Source organism: Mus caroli, unplaced genomic scaffold (assembly GCF_978045245.1).
Source record: "Mus caroli unplaced genomic scaffold, Mus_caroli_1 scaffold_3, whole genome shotgun sequence".
NCBI lineage: Eukaryota > Metazoa > Chordata > Mammalia > Rodentia > Muridae > Mus > Mus caroli.
The window spans coordinates 80,340,034-80,359,961 of NW_028227258.1; the positions used below are offsets into that span (position 1 = coordinate 80,340,034).

Genomic DNA, 19,928 nt, shown 5'->3' on the forward strand with positions numbered 1-19,928 from the left:
AAGAACATAATTCATCACATTTGCCTGATCACCTTTTGTGTAAATCATGTTAAAATAAAACATGCCAAAGTCTAATGAAGGTTTACAAACTCCAGAGAAAGACTGAAGTTAGTACCTAAAGTTAGTTGTCTACTGGCTTCTATGATTATTTATTCTTTTTGTTCTTGATATATTCTTTTAAAATATTTCCAACATGTAGTAAGGACAAATGCTCCACTATGTTCATAGCAGCCTTATTTGTAATTTCCAATGCTGGAAAGAACCCAGATGTCACTCAACAGAGGAATGGATACAGAAAATGTGGTACAATTTACACAATGGAGTACTACTCAGCTATTAAAAACAATGAATTCATAAAATTCTTAGGAAAATGGATGGAACTAGAAAATATCATCCTGAGTAAGGTAACCTAATCACAAAAGAACACACATGGTATGCACTCACTGATAAGTGGATATTATCCCAAAAGCTTGGAATACCCAACATACAATTCACAAACCACATGAATCTCTAGAAGAAGCAAGACCAAAGAGTAGATACTTTGGTCCTTCTTAGAAGGGGGAACAAAATATACACGGAAGGAGTCATAGAGACAAAATGTGGAACAGATATAAAAGGGAAGGTCATCCAGAGACTTCCCCACTTGGGGATCCATCCCATATACAGTCATCAAACCCAGACACTATTCTGGATGCCAACAAGTGCTTCTGACAGAAACCTGATATAGCTGTCTCCTGAGAGGCTCTACCAGTGCCTGACAAATATAGAAGTGAATGCTCTCAGCCAACCATTGGAATGAGCACAGAGTCCCTAATGGAGGAGTGAGAGAAAGGACCTAAGGAGCTGAAAGGGTTTGCAGTCCCATAGGAAGAACAACAATATTAACCAAGCAGTACCCCTAGAGCTCCCAGGGACTAAACCACCAACCAAAGAGTACACATGGAGGGACTCATGGCTCCAGCTGCATATGTAGCAGAGGATAGCCTTGTTGGTCATCTATGGGAGAAGAGGCCCTTGGTCCTTTGAAGTCTCTATGTCTCAGTGTAGGGGAATGCCAGGGCCAGGAGTGGGGTGGGGGGGTGAGCAGGGGGAGGGTGAGAAAAGCAGAGGCTTTTCTGAGGAGAAATCAGGAAAGGGATAACATTTGAAATGTGAATAAAGAAAATGTCTAATAAAGATAAAAAATAAAAAATAAAAAGTATTTCCTGCAATGGAAGCATTGAGATTTCTGTTGTCTTTCTTTTACTTCTGCTGCCATGTCTTTTGACTTAGAGAACACTGAATCCTGTGGGACCTTCAATCTTATCTCAGCACTTGACATACCATCATAAAAATATTGTATTTTTTTGCAAATTATTAATAACATGCAGTTTTCTAAGAGTTTATGTATCATGGAAACTCATATAAACACTTTTCTCAGCATTTATGAATAAAATGTGTGACCCAGGTGATCTGAATTGTTGGATCTCCTGGATTTGGAATAGTGGGTGGTTGCGAGGTCCCCAAAATAGACTCTGGAAACTAATCCAGGTCAGCAGGAGCAATAAATGCCCTTTGTTGGGCCAATTCTCCAGTTCCTGTTTCCCAATATTCTGAGATTTACTATTAAGTTTGCTGTTCAAATTGATTTATTATTAAGTTTTCATCATCTGTCATTTATCATGGTCATAGAAAATTCTTACATCATTTATTTTCTTTAACTTGGACTTTAGCCTGAAAACTTCATAGAAGAGATGGCTATGATGGTGTGATGGTAAATTTCAGGATGTCTTGGGTCATCATCTTTGTCCATTATCCTGAGTTATTAACAGTATCCCCTTCAGTCTTAAAGTGGTTTGTTTATAAAAACAAATTACATGTTTGCCCTTCTCAAGGCTTATTCTTTGTAGCTTAACTGAAAATTTCTCAAACTGGCATCTAGAGAGATGGCAAAAAGACTTCTCTTCCAAATATTCATGAGTATTTTTTCTCCATAGATGCAAAGGCTACAGTTTGAATAATTGACTTTGGCCATTCAAAACCTGGTAAGAGGTTTAATGACAACAAATTGAACCCCTTAATTGCAATATTAAAATAATCATGGGATATCTGGAATTGAAGTCAATCTTTGGAAACTTGTTGTCCATCAAAGTAATTTAATCTTCAGAAAGACACTTTGATAATTAAGAAAATCAATTGACCCCCCCCAACAGAAGTGTATCATATTCATACCAATGCCCATGGATATGGGCAAAGGAAGTAGACCTTATTCCCATAATAAACATTAACAAATTCTATAACCTATTAGGAGAAAGTTCTTTAAAAATAATTGACTTAATTAATTCATTGAAGTGTAGTTTCAAAAGAATTGATCTGGATCAGAGGTTTTCTACTGGTGGTCAGTTAATCACCATGGACAGTATGAAGTCTCACATGGCTTTTATTAACTTTGCATCTTTTTCTTACCAGTCCGTTGCCTGGTGTGAAAAGGGTAAAATCATACGGTAAAGTAAAATGTACTGAGCACAGATGTTTGTGGCTGTCAGAATAACAACTAGGGCATTTTTGACTTGAAACTCATATAAAGTAGTTGGCTGAACATTTAATTGCTTTGACCATGAAAAATCAATAAGTTTTACCAAACCTGTTTCTTGTGTTAATTCAAATAATTGTGCTAAAGGAGTTGGGAGACCTGTTAGAGATTAACCTTGAGTGGTGGTCACTAGCTCCCTTTCAGTATGTCGAGGCTCAGGCTCCAAGCCTTCTTTTTTGAATGAAGGCATTTCCCTTGATTTTTTTCCTCTTTAGTATAAAGTGAATTCATAAAAGAAACAAGAGAACATGAGGCTCAAAGAATAGCTTCATTAGGATCCCATAGGCCTTGCTGCATGTTAGGATTCCTTGAAGTGAAGTGACTCAAATTTGTAACAGAAACCAATTGCTTTGCTCAAGCCCCACGTTAGGTTGTAGGCAAAGCCTTAGAAAGAAGACAAATGCCCTTTCCACTGGGAAAGTTACTTCATTTAATGAGGACTAAGATGTGCCCTTAAACTTGACACAAAATTCCATATGATATACTTAAAGTCACTTTGTATGTTGTTCTTGTGAGATTCCTGGGGTAAACAGGGAAGCACTACCTTGATCTAACAGAGAAGCTGAGAGGATGAGAGGAAGAAAAGGAGAGACTCTTTTATGGTTATAGCAGGAGCCATTCTAGTGCTCAGGCTGTCTTAAAGACAGACACATGCTTAAAGAAAGCATGACAAACACACACATACTATTAGCAGTAAGTTTCGTGTGTCATGATGGAGATGAAGCCCATAAGAAAAGGTCAAAATTTTGTGAAGCCTACATTAATTCTGTTGCAATTCCTTGAGCTAATCACTAGTATAATATCCATTTTTGAATAGAGAGCAAAACATGTCATCTTTTTTGTTTATGAGTAAAAGCCATCATTCAAAACAAACCTTGTAAATATGAAAGTACCAACAAAGCAGAGACAGCTTTGCTTATTAATCCATCACTTAATACACATTTAGTACATACTCTCTCCCTTCATCCCTTGCTGCTAGGCCCCTTGCTTCTTTGGAGTAACTGAGAAAACTGTTCCAGTCATTCCTCCTGAAAATGGTTGTCTAGTGACAAAATACAAGAGGTAATTCAAGAGACCAGATAACATCGGCCCAAGATAGGCTTTTTTTTTGGCATAAGACTAATTTTGAACTGATTATTTTGAAAAACAACCAGACACAGAACAAAAAGAAAAAGCTCTTCTTTTCTAAGTGATATCTACAGCTATCCCCTCCGTGAGACTGTGCCACCTTGTTTCAGAAGGATGCTAACTCTCTGACATGCTTATCAATGACAAGCTTAGACCTGCTTGGCAAAGTTCACTCTGTTTCCTGTACTTTTCTTGATTAACCACTAATTGATCTACATAGCCATGCATTTTTCTTTGCTATAATAAATCACACATGTACAGAGTGTGTATGTATGTATATATATACATGTATTCTATCAGTTCCACTCCTTTAGAAAACTTTGACTAATCCAAGGTATTGAGACATTACTGTTTGTTTTTCTCTTGTTTTGTAATTTATACCTTCTAAGTGAAGGGGTCTGAAAAGAAAGGGCAAAATAAATTTTCCTCCACTACAAATCTGTATTATTAGGATAAAATATTAGCAGTTCACCCAAAACTAGGCCTTTTTTACATATTAGAATTTTAGTACACATGATAAGACATGTTATCAGTTGAGGGGCCGAGTGATGAATAAGGCTTTTATTCTTGGACCAGAGTAGGAATCGTGTGAGGATAACTTTCCCATCAATTTCTCAACCCTTTATCATATGAAAATTACAGAGAGAATCAGTGCTATGATTCAAAGCAAATCAGAGGAGGGATGGTCTAAGAAAGGGGAGGAATGCTCACAATTTTGCATGAGTTAGATGAGATTTTCTAGGAACTCATGCCTTGTCTCTTTCATCCTTTCCAGTTGATCCTTAGGAGTTGTCCACTCTCACTACACTGGAGGGATGCCGCTGTCAGACAAATGGGATTATATGAAAACTAGAGGTCAGCTGGCTCATTGTATCACATGGAAAGGGACATCTGGCCTTCCTTTATCCTCCTTAAAAAGGTAAATAAAATACATGGCAGTTTTCACTAGGCAGAACATAGGGCAATCACTGCTTGTGCTATGAGTGGGGTCAGGGTTTGCTTAACTTATAGAGTGCATGTGCCTATTAAGAATACTGTACCAACAGGAAAGAGTAGAACTGAGTTAGCATTAATAGGACTTGGATAAGATTTGGGCGGGAGGATAAATGTATGAGTGATGTCATAAAGCCAAGAATCAGAATAGCTGCTAAGAAGAAAATATAAAGACTAGAGTATCTAAATAATGTTAATTTGAAAGAATTCTTGTTTTAAATAAGTTTACAGCAGCAAATACATGTGAGAGGAATTAGAACTGTTGTCTTAGATAAAACCAGGAGGAAGAACAGAAGTGGCTCAACAGGGAGGCATAGAGCTCAATTGTCCTTCAAGTGACAGCCTCCAGTCCAACTATAGCTATTAGTTATAGCTAGGTTCCCAAGGGAATGGATGGGTCCCTTACAAGACAACTGACATAGTTAATAAGTTGTTCAAAGCCACCTGCTTCAGTTATGTTGCTTCTGATCCTAAGCAGCAAGAGCAAGGGAAACATCATAGAAGATGCCTTGACAACTCCCTTAGAAGGCCTTGGAGGAAGAAAGATTTCAGGTTGGTCTGATCTGTGAAGCCACATCTTAGGAGGTGTGACCTAACACTGATACTGATTACCAGTGCTCCCAAACCTTAGTACTGAGTCCTTCCCAATTGGTGACCAGACTTGTGTATATCCTTCAAATATTGTGTCACCAAACCAGGCTTACCTCCATTTCCTACCCAGAAAGCCAATACCTGTCCCTAAAGAGTTTTGCATAGACAGTATAATTCACAATGCAAATAAACCTTAGGATATTTTGTTTCCTATTCTAAGGAGGAATGAAGTATCCACCCATTGGTCTTCCTGCTTCTTGATTTTCTTGTGTTTTGCAAATTGTATCTTGGGTGTTCTATGTTTCTGGGCTAATATCCACTTATCAGTGAGTGTATATCTAATGACTTCTTTTGTGACTGGGTTACCTCACTAAGGATGATATCCTCCAGGTACATCCATTTGTCCAAGAATTTCATAAATGCATTGTTTTTAATTGCTGAGTAGTACTCCATTGTGTAAATGTACCACATTTTCTATATCCATTCTTCTGTTGAGGGACATCTGGGTTCTTTCCAGCTTCTGGCTATTATAAATAAGGCTGCTATGAACATAGTGGAGCAGATGTTCTTATTACCAGTTAGAACTTCTTCTGGGTTCAGGAGAGGTATTGCTGGATCTTCCAGTAGTATTATGTCCAATTTTCTGAGGAACCTCCAGACTGACTTCCAGAGTGGTTGTACAAGCTTGCAATCCTTACAGAGACAAAATTTGGAGCTAAGATGAAAGGATGGACTATCCAGAGACTACCCCACCTGGGGATCCATCTGATAATCAGCCACCAAAACCAGACACTATTGTACAATGCCAGAAAGATTTTGCTGAAGGGACCCTGTTATAGCTGTCTCGTGTGAGTGAGGCTATATCAGTGCCTGGCAAATACAGAAGTGGATGCTCACAGTCATCTATAAGATGGAACACAGGGCCCCCAATGGAGAAGCTAGAGAAAGCACTCAAGGAGCTGAAGGGGTCTGCAAGCCTATAGATGGAATAACAATATGAACTAACCAGTACCCCCAGAGCTCATATCTCTAGCTGCAAATGTAGCAGGAGGTGGCCTATTCGGCCATCACTGGGAAGAGAGGCCCCTTGGTAATGCAAACTTTATATGCCCCAATACAGGGGAATGCTAGGGCCAAGAAGCAGGAGTGGGTGGGTAGGGGAGCAGGGCGGAGGGAGGGTATAGGGAACTTTCAGGATAGCATTTGAAATGTATATAAAGGAAATATCTAATAAAAATAAATAAAAATAAACCTTAGGATATTGGTGCTTCCAAGCTAGTTTTTGCTTTAAGGGTATTGATGAGATAGAATTAAAGGTGATCTGAAGTGTAAGCAAATATGGATAGAGCTATAGGTGGTCTGTGCATGTCAGACAGATATTATGACTCTTTCATAAAGAATGGATTGGGAAAGTCAGTCTTATTTGTGCCCAAAATTTTGGTATCATGAATGAAAGAATTTATGATGAGCACTGTTTTATTTGTTTTGAAAATGGAAGTATGTGTTCTCAGAAGCAAAGCAGGCCACATCACAATATGGTGGGACGGTTGGGTTGGACGGTTGGGGTCACCATATTATATTCAGACATGGTGATGAGTGAACAGGATTTAATGGGGATTGTTTGGCTAGTTCTAACTTTAAAGGAATAAGTTATATGACAAATAATAACTTGTGCCCTTGCACATGCTTTCTATCTGTACAAATGCAATGTCAATCCAGCCTCTGTCCTGGCCACAGTATCCATGACAACATTCTTTCAGAGATGATGCCAGGTACCTGCTAACAGAAACCCCCAGGGACTAGGGTTTCTCACCTTGGGAGTGAGGAATATTCAAGGGAGTACTACCTGAGTGTCAGAGAGCATGGCTGCAAGATATTGTTGTAAAGCATCTCATATGTTTAGGAAGCCATTAAGGATAGACTACTACTTTCACTGGGCTCTGATTCTTTCCCTCAGAGCCCCTACTATGCTGTCTGTTTCTGAGGCTGAAGCCTCAACTCTTCATGCTGTTGTCTCTCTGTTCTTCGTGGCATTAATGACTGTGGTAGACAATTTTGTAAAACTATCTCTTACATCTAAGAGACTGGACCTCACTGACTAATAATACACATTGATATATATTAAGACTTAGCCTGATACCCTGCTGTGCATTCGGCTCATTTATTTTACCCATCTTTAAGAGAAAAATACAACAGCTAAACTTACTTGTCTTATATTTTAGGTGTAATCAACTTTTGCTAACTAAATTAATGCATAGCCTTAATTGTATACTATGTATTATTTCATACCCCTTATGTAGCTACCAATACATGTACATATATGTAAAAATATATGTATATATGTATGTATGCTACAGTAATCATTTTTATTGTAAATAGGTCAAAACAGTCTTATAAAAGCATCTATCATAAATGTAGAAAACAATTTATGCATAGTAACTGATATGATCTGTTTGTAGTATTGAGGTCTTTGAGGTCAGTTGAGGTTAGTTGAAATAAATAATTTATTCCCTTGAGAGATTTTGTTGAATATTTCCACAGAGTACCCTGTTCCATAAGCACAGAGCAAAGCCCTTATAGGGATGACTCAGATACAGAAATAAGGACTCCAGTGTCAGGTAAGCATAGGGAGAGACACATGGACTAGAGGCAGGACACATAGATACAAGAGACTGCCCATGAACAAGCCTGAAACCATAAACTGTACAGAAAGGGAAGAACTGGAGAACTCAAATTTGGATAGCCTCTTGGTAAAATTGTTCCAAGAGGAAGTACTGAATATTATTTCCCTAATGTGATGCCAACACATTTCAGTGCCTATGAGGCTATCTGTAATGCATTTAACTGACACATTTCAATGCTCTGTGTGAGAAATCACTTACGAATTTAATCTACATTATTAAGTCATCTAATAAACTCCTTCATTGACAGTAATCCATTTCAATGACTCCCTCCCCCAGCCCATGAAAGCCTGACTCTATTCAATAAAAGCTGCCAGACATTCTGGGTGGAACCACCTTCATCTTAAATTGCCCTTATTTACAGCAATCACCCAGAGGAAGGTCATATCCCAGTCGCTTGTTGGCAGCTTCAGGAAATGGAGTATAGCATGAAGTTTTATAATTGTCAATGTTTTTAAAGATCATGGAATGATCAACATTCTTCTTTTTTTGATTAAATGAGATGAATGGGTGGTGTGTCTCATCCTAGGAAGATAAAGAAAGGAATACTATAACGGCAGATTTGGCCATTGTCTGGTGCCCGACTAGCTCCACCAGTCTTTCATACCTTGGTAGGAGGGGCTTTCAGAATGTGATTTTAGCATTCCCTAAGGGTAGCATTTTCAACCCTCTACTGTAAAAATCTTCCCTGGTCAATGTACTATGTGACCCAAAAATTCCTTAGTCTAACCTTGATTAGACCTCAGGACAGAATGACTGAGCTCGGCTGGTCCTTGGCAGTAGGTCAATACTGAGACTTTCTGAATGTTTGCTAGCACAATCTTAAAGAGTTATTATAGGAAGCATTCTACTGATCAAGAGAATGGAATCACTGGCTTGGGTGGAAAGCTAACTTACTAATTAGGCCTGTCCTCGGGACCATACCTAAGAAGCCAGGTTCATCTTAAGCCATGCTAAAGAATTAGTTGAAATAAACATTCCATTGATGAGGTGTTTTACTTTTTCTTTCCAGAACTCCTATTCTCCCAATGTTTTCCTTAGGAGACATTCTGAGTTTGGATTTAGTCTGCCCAATTTTTCCTTTATATTTATTACTTTTTCTCCCCTAGAGGTTTGTCAAAATATAAGTATACATTTTCTATTATTATTTTTATTAGGTATTTTCTTCATTTACATTTCCAATTCTATTCCAAAAGTCCCCCATACCCTCCCCCAATCTTCTACCCACCCACTCCCATTTCTTGGCCCTGGCGTTCCCCTGCACTGAGGCATATAAAATTTGCAAGACCAATGGGACTCTCTTCCCACTGATGGCTGACTAGGCCATCTTCTGATACATATGCAGCTAGAGACATGAGCTCCGGGTGTGGGGGGGTACTGGTTAGTTCATATTGTTGTTCCACCTATAGGGTTGCAGATCCCTTTAGCTCCTTGGGTACTTTCTCTAGTTCCTCCATTAGGAGCCTGTGATCCATCCAATAGCTGTGAGCATCCACTTCTGTGTTTGCTAGGCCCTGGCATATCCTCACAAGAGACAGCTATATCAGGGTCCTTTCAGCAAAATCTTGCTAGTATATGCAATGGTGTCAGCGTTTGGAGGCTGATTATGGGATGGATCCCCGGGTATGGCTCTCTCTAGATGGTCCATCCTTTCGTCTCAGCTCCAAACTTTGTCTCTGTAATTCCTTCCATGGTTGTTTTGTTCCCAATTCTAAGAGGGGGCAAAGTGTCCACACTTTGGTCTTCGCTCTTTTTGAGTTTTATGTGTTTTGCAAATTGTATATTATATCTTGGGTATTCTAAGTTTCTGGACTAATATCCACTTATCAGTGAGTACATATCATGTGAGTCCTTTTGTGATTGGGTTATCTCACTCAGGCTGATGCCCTCCAGGTCCATCCATTTGGCTAGGAATTTCATAAATTCATTCTTTTTAATAGCTGAGCAGTACTCAATTGTGTAAATGTACCACATTTTCTGTATCCATTCCTCTGTTGAGGGGCATCTGGGTTCTTTCCAGCTTTTGGCTATTATAAATAAGGCTGCTATGAACATAGTGGAGGATGTGTCCTTCTTACCCGTTGGAACATTTTCTGGATATATGCCCAGGAGGGTTGTTTTTCCCAGTACTTTGGGATTCCTTACTCTTTCTTGGATCTCCATTCCCTGCCAAGTGGCTGTCTGCAACCATGTGTCTTACCTCTACACTGGTAACTCAAATGGCATGACTTTCACCCCAACCCCCTGACTATTCCAGGTACCTGCTGAGATGTGCCACTTGCCTGCTGTCTTGGTCAGGGTTTCTCTTCCTGGACAAAGCATCAGTACCAAGCAGTGTGTTGGAGAGGAAAGGGTGTATTCAGTTTACACCTCCAAAGCACTCTTGATCACCAAAGGAAGTCAGGACTGGAACTCAAGCAGGTCAGGAAGCAGGAACTGATACAGAGGCTGTGGGGGGATGTTTCTTACTGGCTTGCTCAACTTGCTTTCATATAGAACCCAAGACTACCAGCCCAGATATGGTACCACCCACAAGTAGTGCTCTCCCCCCTTGATCACTAATTGAGAAAATGCCTTACAGCTGGATCTCATGGAGGCATTTCCTCAACTGAAACTCCTTTCTCTGTGATAACTCCAGCTTGTGTCAAGTTGACACATAAAACCAGCCAGTACACCTGCTCTGGGTGTTTTTATTTCACACAATATAACTATTCTAGATTCTTTTTAATCCTTTCTTAAATTATCATTTTAATGAGACTAGGAACCCCAATAAAGGACCCAGATAGTCTCATTATCATCTGGTGATCACTAAGGGACTCATCAAATTTTAGTAGGACTATGACCACAAATTAATTGAAAGTAAAATGCATAATGAGTTCAGTATACTTCTGGAAGTACTTGCCCATATTGTATCATATGACTTCAATGAAATCTTGGTTCTCAGCATGCCATCATGCCAAAGCATTGGCAGCCTGCATGACATATCTCAAGTGAGATACAAGAATTGCAGTGGTTTTTCTGTACATATGAAGTTTTCCTCTCCTACAGAAACATAATGGTTGGACTACAGAAAATGAAGATTTTAGTAATAAAAAGGCCCATTAAACCTCATCTACCATGAATTACTGCCACAATCTTCAGGATTGATTAAGTAGAGGAAAAAACAGGTGCTCGAATTGTGCTTCTTGGGTATGGCCTCATTGAACTGTTTCAGATATGGTTCTGCAACACAATTCTGCGAAGTTCCTATTGCTTAAAAAGACAAGGTCATTTTCAGGAGATGATCCCTTTATTACTGGATGCACCTTTGCCTTCATGGATAAACTACCTGCACCTGAGGGGTGGTGTGTCCTTCATGTCTTTGTTATGCCAGGAATGCAAGATGACTGTATGTTTAAGACAGTTATATAAATGTGAGATTTCAGCCAAGGAGGCGGCACACAAAAGGAAGGCAGAGATGAAAGCAACTTCTCCTGCTTTCCAACACTTAACCCCCCAGAAGGGGTCTTATGTATTTCTTGTTGCGAGCAGACACATTGACAGAGGCATCTTTTATAAAGGTAAACATTTAAATTGGCACTGGCTTACAGTTTCAGAGTTTTAGTCCATTATTATCATGGTGGGAAGCATGGCAGTGTGCAGGAAGACATGGGGCTGGAGAAGTATCTGAGAATTCTACAGCTTGATCCAGAGGTAACCAGAAGGAGATTGTCTTCTGCACACAGCCAGGAGAAGGGTGTGGCTTACACTAGCCAGACTTGAGTATAGGAATGAGACCTCAAAGCCCCACCTCCACAATGACACAGTTCCTCTAACAAGGTTACACTGGCTCCAATAAGGCCACACCTCATAAAAGTGCCAGTTCCCATGGGTCAAGCATATTCAAACCACCACAGGAAGAGTCAGTGTTTTTCAGTGAAGCAGTTTCTAGATGCCTGTTTCTATACTGGACACAAAATTTTGTTGAGACCAAAACTAATATAAAAATCTGAGACAGTCAAAAAATACATGAACTCCATAAGAAAGAAATAAATTGATTCTCATAGGGTATGCCAGGATAGCCTAGGCTTCAGAACCTTTCTGGCTCTGCTTCTGATTTCTAAGTTCCCAGGGGTTTGCTACCATGCCTAGTGACTTTTCACTCATCTTTCTTAAGATCACACTCTGGTGTTACTTGGAGCCACATCTTCTCCTACCATTACTTTATACATGTAAGAAGTGACAATCTACCAGGCTACCAAAGTTCCTCACTGATCAGCATAGCCACAGCTTCTCCTAAATGAAGAGTCTCCATTTTGTAGTCTTGTACTTGCAATCTTGAGAAAACTGGTTGTGTGGCTCGTGTAAACATAAGTTGTCAATGATTTTTTTTTAAAAAAATTATCAAAGAGATACTGAGAATGACAATGGAGTGAACAATGGCAAAGGCCATGCTGAGAATAAAATCTAGCATAGCTTTGTCTCAACTTAGAAGAGGGTGCATCTAAATACAGTTGCTTTACAAACTGCAGAGTTCCATGAGATGATAGATCCTCCTAAACATGTATTTTGTTTGTTTGTTTGTTTATGTTGTTTTATATTGGCAGAAAAAATGATCACAACTAAGATTTGTAGCTGTCCTTAATACAACCTATTTATAGTCACTCCTTTATTGTGGTGTGCACCTCAAATAAACAGATTAGAAAGTGTGACCGTTTAGTTTGGTTCAGATTTAAATGTTTCAGTCTAGAAGGCAGTACATGAAGGTCTGGAACACATATTAGAGTAAGCTGCTCACTTCAGGTCAGCCAGAAAATTAAGGAGAGGAAAGACTGTGCTCCCAGAACTTCCCTAAGGCATACCAATGAGCTGCCTTTTAGGCAACTTCCTAAAACATCTACTAATTCTCAGTAGATTGGTGAACTGCCACTGCAGCAAACACTAGGTCCCTAGGGGACATTCATGTTCCAATTACAGGTCAGGGAGAGACACATAGATGATATATATATATATATATATATATATATATATATATATATGATAGATTAGATAGATAGATAGATAGATAGATAGATAGATAGATAGATAGATAAGATAGATAGACAGATAGACAGATAAGAGGGGAAGATGGAAGTGCTATTTCAACACTGCCAAATACAGAGTTTATAGCTCATCATGCAACAGTACATGCTGGCTCTAAGAATTTATAGATTTAGACATAACTGCCTTTAGCTGAAGCAACTCAAACATCTTTTCTGCTTTTCTCTGCCTAGACTTTGGGTAGCCTGAAGGTGGGCAGCATGTTTCATCTCAGTATCCCATGATCTGTGTGGACTTTGCCTCTTGCAGGCATCCTAAAAAGGACACAGATGAGAACAGGATTTACTGCCATGAAGACATTCCATCATAGTGGTCTGCTTCTATTCCCACTAGTAATCTTGAAGTAATAGGATTATAGATACTTTCATATATTTATTTGTTCACTTCCATTTCCCATTTTGTAGCTAAAGATATAGATCAACAGTAGACTGCTTGCTTACTATGGGATGCTAGATTCAATTCCAGCAACCAAACAATAATAATAATAATCTCACACCCCAAATGTGTCCAGTTAATTGCTTAATGATTTCAATAAGGAATATATATTTTTTATGGGAACCGTAAGAAAGCAAAGATGAAATACAGTGTACTGTCACTGTAAATCAGTTCTCAAGGATACAAAAAGTAAGAGATACTTAAGAGGATTGCTATTTGCCAACATGGGCATGCTCAAGGGTAGTTGATTGCCAGAGGCCACAGCTCTCTCTCCAGTTTGTCTACTTGGAATGAAGACTGGTAAGCAGGGAATGAAGGTTTATGTGGTGAGGCCGAGGTTTGAGGAGGACGTACAGCACAGTTTGTAATTTAAAGAAGACTAAAAAGGATGGCAAAGAGATGCTAAGCAGGTCCCTGGGAAGATTAAGAGCAAGCAGTTTTGGGGTGATAGTTAGTTTTCAGGCCACTAATCCACCAAAAACCTTGGCCTGATTTAAAAAAAAAAAAAAAACCTGTTGGCTGAAGCAACTACTCTGTTTTCCAATTAAATGGGACGAAAATTCATGAAAGTGTCAAGAATTCTTTGCCTGCTGGGACAATGCTAACCTTGACATAGCATCATCAAAATTGGTTTTGTAAGGTTGAATGGATGCAGGTCGAGTGCATTTGAGATCCCTCAGTGAAGAGCCATCAAACTGCCAAGGGCAGATCTCCATTAGTCTTGCTCGATGAGGCCCTTGGATCTGTCAACACGTAATTGCCACTGTTAAATCTGCATAATTTGACAGGCTGTGGTATGTTATTGTGCATTTTTGCTTTACCAAACTGGCAAAACACACACTCAGTTATTTTTGTCATTTAAAAATTATTACAAAAATATGCTTGCTGAGAGTCTGAAGAGAGGCAGGGAAGCTATGGTTTTGCTATGTTTAGAAAACAGAGATAAAGCTGTGCTAGGCTAAGAAACATCAATAACAAGAACAAACTGACACATGCAACACTGGAAGCCAATGCTTGTCTGCCTTTGCATCTTTTCAGTGAATTAGTTGCGATCTAACATAAGGATAGAGCAAAGTAGAACAAAGCAAGAACTCCTTGAACTTAAGTACATGAATTTTTGCCAAGCTTATTGTTGGTCACAAACAGAATGAAACCTTAAAAACAGAACTGTGTTTAAACCCGCAAGCACAAGAGAACAGTGCTTAGGAAGGAAACACATTTTTTTGGATCAGTTTGTGCAAAGGAAAGCTTTGGCTTTTTATAATTATAATTATAATTTATAATTATAATTATAAAACAGAACCTCTGAGCCTGGGCACTCAAATGTATTGGTTACAGGATGTCCTATAAATTTAATGAACTTGTTCTCAATATGAGTTTTATAATTTATATCGAAGTAAAATATATATAAGGTATTTAATCATATCAAGGTTACAATAGAATGGCATTTATTTAGTATATTCAAATTTTTGCTTAATTACTATTTCTACCTAGTTGAAAGGTACTTTAATTGTCTGCAAACGATGCGAATTTAAATTTGGGGATGGAAAAATTAGATTACAGGAAAATAAGTTGCTCAGAATGTTCTGGAGAAGTAAAGAGCAAGAAGTGTGGGAATGTTTCGCTCCCAGGTTACCCACTACTGACCTACCAAAAGCTCTCAGGAAACTACTAAGCAGTCACTTCTTTGTCTTTTCTCCCATGTTCTGAAATACCAGTCTGTGTTCTCTCCCTGTGGGTCTATCTGCTGCAGCTCTGTCATATTAATGGAACAATACAAGACATTACAATGCTATTTCATATTAATGAAATAATACAAGACATTACATCTTGTCATTGGCTTTTCTTAGTGCGATGTATCTAAGGCTCATCAGAACAATGGCATGGAGACCCCTTCATTCTCTGCATGCTTTAATATTACTGCATATTTATATATATCATAATGGTCTTGTCACTTGGTATAACAATTGCATTCTTTGGTCTCTTGGCTATTCTTAGTAGTAGTCAAGAATATTTATATTTGGATCCACATATATGTATATATGTATATATATGTATATATTGTGTGTGTGTGTATGTGTGTATGTGTATATATATATATGTGTGTGTGTATTACTGTGTAATTACTTTTTGTAAGAGCAAAAACATTTTGTACCTTGCTATCAGTATATGAAAGATTTATGTACATTGTTGCTATAATTTTACACATTTTGGGAATTGTATATAGTATCTCAAAGTAGTTTTGATGTACATTTCTAAAATGTCTAATGCTGGTAAATCTTTTGGTGTGTTTCATGGCATCGTGTATCTTCTAAGAAAGCCATGCATCTGACTCCCAGGGCCAGTTGAGGGAAGATCCTGGGGTTTGGTTTTTCCTATTGAATTGGAACAGAGTCACAGGTATTCTGATTACCAGACACACCTTTATCAGATAAATGAGTTTTCAGTATCTTTCTCTTTCTGTAGGCTTTTGTCTTCTCTTGATAACATCTACTGGCATAGCATGGGTCTTGACTGTGATGAGATCCCCATTACCTGTCTTTTCTTGCTCTTGCCTCTATTGTCCTGTCTAAACTTTCATTTATGGTCATGAAGATCCATTTCCTTTTTCTCTTCTCAAAGATTTATGGGTTTTATTCTCATGTTAAAATCATTGGCCTTGCTTAGTATGTGCATCTAATCCTAGAGCATGCCAGCTGGCCTCGAATTTTGAGATATTTCTGCTTTTGTACATGCCACAGCTTGAGTATTAAGCTACCTTAAAATTTCTTATACCCAAACAACTCAGTCGGTAACTTTCTACTTACACAAAATACAAATTGTCAGGACAAACGCATAGCCCCACATATGCAGACATTGTTTCAGAACACAACAAATAGCCACTTGTCTGGTCCTCAGCAGATCCCGTTCCCATCTGAAACCTCATGAACATCTTTTGTTACATCACATGCACATTCTGGCTTTCTACAGTCCCCACCAGCTAAACTCTGCTTATAGCAGTCTATGGTTTCTTCAGCCCACAGTGCCACTCTTCTCATAACCTTTCCTTAAGCCAGCGTTGAAGGCCTATGCATGACATAATCCGGTTTACTGAAGCAGTGACTCTAATTCTTGATACTAAAGTTTTCTCTGTTAATTCTTTTCCTTGTTGTAGCCCTAATCAATGACAAGGAGTAATGTGGTACACAGACACATTTTAGCTCAGAATTCAAGGAAGTTGTGATTTAGGAGTGCCACCTCTGGGTGGGAATTTGTGGGTGGTCACATCATGAATATAGAGCTTCCTAGGTCAGAAAGAAGCCTGGGCTGTAACCTATGTACCATTTCCCAGTGACCTATGGTTTTTCAGCTAGGTGATACATCCTGAAGGTTCTGCCATAAGGAGGTGGCCCCAACTGTAGACCAAATGGTCAAACTCCCATCTTAATGTGTCCTAATTCCTTGTTTGCTGTGTGGATACTCTCGTATGTTCATACTATCTGTTGGATCATGACAGCCCTTTCTCAACTGCTTTCCTTGTCTACTGTCAACTGGTTACAGACTGTATGTGCTTTTTGGATAAGCTTTTCTTATTTAGGCTTGTTTGTTTGTTTTGTTTTTTTGTTTTGTTTTGTTTTTTTCACCAATTTTTAATTTTATTTTTCCTCTGTTTTGAAATCAGGAAAAGAAAGTGGGTTCTAGAAGCTACGGCGATCAAAGCAGTAACAATTTTGAATCTTATCTATGTGCCTTTCATTTAAATGCTTTTAAATTATCATACTGGTAGCACACTGCATTTTCATAAAATTCTGATCTATACATACTAATTGTAGTGAAGTTAGTTACTCCCCTACCCCAACCCCAGAAAGGAAAAATCAAATACTACCCTGGAAGATAATTTTCACAGAAATCCAACCAAACTACATTAAGTAAATTGGCAAGGTTAGAAATCATATTAAAATAACACTTTAAGTTTTGGACATCAACATAAGAACATCATTTGCTGTATATACTTTCTGCACATCCTCACCAGCATCTGCTGTCACCTGAGTTATTAATCTTAGCCATTCTGACTGGTGTGAGGTGGAGTCTCAGGGTTGTTTTGATTTGCATTTCCCTGATGACTAAGGATGTTGAACATTTTTCAGGTGCTTCTCTGCCATTCGGTATTCCTCAGGTGAGAATTCTTTGTTTAGCTCTGTACCCCATTTTTAATGGGGTTATTTGATTTTCTGGAGTCCAGCTTCTTGAGTTCTTTGTATATATTGGATATTGGTCCCTTATCAGATTTAGGATTGGTAAAGATCTTTTCCCATTCTGTTGGTGGCCTTTTGGTCTTATTTACAGTGTCTTTTGCCTTACAGAAGCTTTGCAATTTTATGAGGTCCCATTTGTTGATTCTCGATCTTACAGCACCAGCCATTGCTGTTCTGTTCAGGAAATTTTCTCCTGTGCCCATATCTTCGAGGCTTTTCCCTACTTTCTTTTCTATAAGTTTCAGTGTCTCTGGTTTTATGTGGAGTGTCTTGATCCACTTAGACTTGAGCTTTGTACAAGGAGATAAAAATGGATCAGTTCACATTCTTCTACATAACCACCAGTTGAGCCAGCACCATTTGTTGAAAATGCTGTCTTTTTTCCACTGGATGGTGACCATAGGTGTGTGGGTTCATTTCTGGGTACTCAGTTCTATTTCATTGATCTACCTGTCTGCCACTGTACCATTATCATGCAGTTCTTATCACAATTGCTCTGTAGTACAGCTTGAGGTGAGGCATGGTGATCCCCCCTGAGGTTCTTTTATTGTTGAGAATAGTTTTGGCTATCCTAGGTTTTTTTTTTTTTTTTTTTTTTTTTTTTTTTTTTTTTGTTATTCCAGATGAATTTTCAAATTGCCCTTTCTAACTCTGTGAAGGATTGACTTGGAATTTTGATGGGAATTGGATTGAATCTGTAGATTGCTTTTGGCAAGATATCCAATTTGACTATATTAATCCTGCCTATCCATGAGCATGGGAGATCTTTCCATCTTCTGAGATCTTCATGGGGATATTAGCTTAGAATCTTAGAATACCCAAGACACAATTTGAAAAACATGGAAGACCAAAGTGTGATACTTCGTTCCTTCTTAGAATGGGGAACAAAATACCCATGGAGGGAGTTACAGAGACAAAGTTTGGAGCTGAGACAGAAGGAAGGACCATCCAGAGATTGTCTCACCTGGGGATCCATTCCATAAACAACCACCAAACTTAGACACTATTGCATATGCCAGCAAGATTTTGCTGACATGACCCTGGTAGGGCTGTCTCTTGTGAGGCTATGCCAGTGCCTGGCAAATACAGAAGTGGGTGTTCACAGTCATCTATTGGATGGAATACAGGGCCTCCAAAGAAGAAGCTAGAGAAAGCACCCCAGGAGCTAAAGGGGTCCGCAACTCTATAGAAGGAACAATAATATGAACTAACCAGTACCCCCCCAGAGCTCTTGTCTCTAGTTGCATATGTAGCAGAGGATAGCCTAGTAGGCCATCAATGGAAGGAGAGGCTCTTGGTTCTATTCCCCAGTACAGGGGAATGCTAGGGCCAGGAAGCAGAAGTGGGTGAGTTGGGGAGCAGGGCATGGGGAGGGTATAGGGGACTTTCAGGATAGCATTTGAAATGTAAATGAAGAAAATAATAAAAAATTGAAAAAATAATAAAGTAGAAAATCTGTGTGATGTGCTAGATGTGGAGAACAGAAAGGGAGCATCACAGCAGGTGGTCTGCTATAAGGATGGGGGTAAGACTACATTCTTCCATCTGGAAAGTGGAAAGAGATTTGCAGGCCATACTTATGTATATGATGTATATGGTTAAATTTACATGCTATTTACTTGTGTAGCTTTGAACCACCATCTCTTGCCCTTCTCTTTCAGCCTGGAGGTTTACCCTTCTGTTTCCTGTAGAGAATGACCATTAGCAGGGTCTCTCAGCTTTTCATTCTTTTTCTTTTCTTTTCAACTTGGGCAATCTCAATTTCATTTCTGAAGAATCTTTTTTTTCCCCTTAGTTAAACAATCTTTGCTTGGCATTTTAACTGCCTTTCAAGACTTTTAAAATGCCACTTGGCACGGTTTTGTTCTTTATACTTGTGACAGCCCAGCTGTTAATCTTGCTGCCATCAATTTGTCTCGGGAAGAGCACTTGGGGTTTAACTTTCTTAGACTTTGATAATTTCTAATGGGTAAACTTACTCTTTTTATAAAATTTGGAACATCTGTAGCCATGATAACTTTTAGATCCAGTCATTAGGATAATGTTGGTATGCATGATTGTATCCTCATGGTTTCTCAAACTCTGTTCATTAGTTTTTTATTATTTTCACTTCCTTAAACTTAACCATTTCATTTGACTTATCTTCATAGTTGCTGATGGTTTCTTCCCTGTGCTGTTGCATGGTCTCTATAATCCTATATTGAGATTAAAAAT

At 38.7% G+C, this 19,928-nt stretch overlaps 1 long non-coding RNA gene across 1 annotated transcript; it reads left to right on the top strand.

The window, feature by feature from the left end:
• The first annotated feature begins 1,974 nt into the window (after nt 1-1,974).
• On the top strand, nt 1,975-5,245 carry LOC115030652 (uncharacterized). The gene is made up of 3 exons (XR_003836258.1): nt 1,975-2,024; nt 4,476-4,619; nt 5,172-5,245. It is a non-coding gene; the product is annotated as an uncharacterized LOC115030652 (long non-coding RNA).
• The last annotated feature ends 14,683 nt before the right edge of the window (nt 5,246-19,928 follow it).